The sequence below is a fragment of the Carassius auratus genome, unplaced genomic scaffold (genome assembly GCF_003368295.1).
Source record: "Carassius auratus strain Wakin unplaced genomic scaffold, ASM336829v1 scaf_tig00031942, whole genome shotgun sequence".
Lineage (NCBI taxonomy): Eukaryota > Metazoa > Chordata > Actinopteri > Cypriniformes > Cyprinidae > Carassius > Carassius auratus.
In genome coordinates, this window is record NW_020525958.1 from 27,460 (window position 1) to 29,656 (window position 2,197).

The following is a 2,197-nucleotide window of genomic DNA, read 5'->3' on the forward strand; positions in this document are numbered from 1 at the left end:
CTCTTTTTAAATTAAGCAAACTCAGTTCTGAATACCAGGCGTTTGTCGTTGCTGCATCTCATACCTATTAATCACAGCTGCTTATCTTGTCATGCCCGTGCAAAAAAAAGTTGTTTTGTGTGTCTGAATTATCTCCTGCAACAGTACTGACAGTATCCCTGGCAGGATTCAAGACAGGATTATATGCAGATATCCAGATACAGAGAGCTGTACATTTATGGGAATTCATTAAAAGGAGATGCAGCAGAGGGAAAGTAGATTGTAAAGTCCATGCTGTTGAACTGGAGCTCGCCGTAACCTTGTTTATGCTGTCATTTCTCTTCCAGACACAATCTAAGAACGGAACAAATCCTGGTGACAAGGATGGCATTGGCCTGGATCTGGAAAAGCTGGAGAGATTCTGTTCATGATGTGATTCCAGGATTCTTCTCTCAGAGCTAGTTTAAGTTGGGTAAGTGGGCACAGTTTCTCTCTGCACATCTGCCCTACTGGCTGTGGTTCCCTATTTTGCAGTTTGGAGAGACTTTTTTTGTTACTCACAAAGAGTAGAACACAAATCTGGACTTTTCAATACAAGTTTCATGTGTGGCAAGTGTTTAAAAAGCAAATTTCTAATTAAAGTCTAATTAAGTCCACCTTAACGTATTTATAATATTTAAGTCTCTAGAAATTAGTCCTTCCTTTAATAGAATAGTTTAACCAAAAATGCAAATTTTCTGAAAATGCACTCACCCTCAGGTCATTCAAGATACAAATGAGTTTGTTTCTTCATCAAGACAGATTTGGAGAAATTTAGCATTATGTAACTTGCTAACCAGTTCTTCTGCAGTGAATGGGTGCCGTCAGAATGAGAGTCCAAACAGCTGATAAAAACATCACAATAATCCTTGAGTAATCCACACACAACTTCAGTCCGTCAGTTAATGTCTTGGGAAGTGAAAAGCTGCATGTTTGAAGGAAACAGACCAATAAAGGATTTATTTATTTATTTATTTTTATTTTTTTATTTTTACTTGAAACTTTTTATTTTGGCTAAAATATGATTCATCTATCCATAATGAAAGTGAAAGTGAAGTGACATTCAGCCAAGTATGGTGACCCATACTCAGAATTTGTGCTCTGCATTTAACCCATCCGAAATGCACACACAGAGCAGTGAACACACACACACACACTGTGAGCACACACCCGGAGCAGTGGGCAGCCATTTATGCTGCGGCGCCCGGGGAGCAGTTGGGGGTTCGATGCCTTGCTCAAGGGCACCTAAGTCGTGGTATTGAAGGTGGAGAGAGAACTGTACATGCACTCCCCCCACCCACAATTCCGTCCGGCCCGAGACTAGAACCCACAACCCTTTGATTGGGAGTCCAACCCTTTAACCATTAGGCCACGACTTCCCCAAATAAACCGGTGGAAAACACGCACAGCGCGAGACAGCCAGGAGTCGAACCTAGAATCTTCTGATCCGTAGTCAGACGTGTTATCCATTGCACCACTGGCCCACCGATATAATATTGCTTTGTCCATTGAAAACATAATCTAGTCTAAATCAGGAGAGAAATATGCACTGTTTACATGTAAATAGTCCAAAACCATTCTAAATAAATATTGATGTGAGAGGACAACAGGGGATGGACTTTTGGAAGTCTCATTATGGATGATAGAATCACACTTTAGCCAGAAGTAACAATTTAAAGTTAATAATGTAATGCCTTTATCAGCTGTTTGTTCTCTCATTCTGATGGCACCCATTCACTGCAGATGATCCACTGGTGTGCAAGTGATGTAGTGCAAAATTTATCCAGATCTGTTTTAATGAAGAAACATTCTTATTTACATCTCAGCAAAAAAAAAAAAAAAAAAAAATGTAAGTTGACGTAAGTTTGGCAAAAATTTTACTTATGTCTCAGCTGTTGATTTATAATAAACATAACAGATTTCAGTGTTTTGTTAGTTAATTTTTACTGATTTAGCGTCAATTTTTTTTTCTAGAGAAATACACTGACATATCATAAGGCAGGAAATCTTGCTTATGGGTTGTTTAATTGCATTGCAAGATTCTCTGAATTTGATGTGCAATCTTTTCATTTTTCTGCTAACATACTGTATAGCAAACATTTACAGCCTAGCCAGTATTCACCAACATATGGCATTCACCTCACATTTAATGTGATGCATTTCTGACTGAAACCGAATT

The 2,197-nt window shown here is 38.6% G+C and overlaps 1 non-coding gene across 1 annotated transcript; it reads right to left on the reverse strand.

The window, feature by feature from the left end:
- Positions 1–1,429: 1,429 nt before the first annotated feature.
- trnar-acg (transfer RNA arginine (anticodon ACG)) lies at positions 1,430–1,502 on the reverse strand. The gene has a single exon. It is a non-coding gene; the product is annotated as a tRNA-Arg (tRNA).
- Between the last annotated feature and the right edge of the window lie 695 nt (positions 1,503–2,197).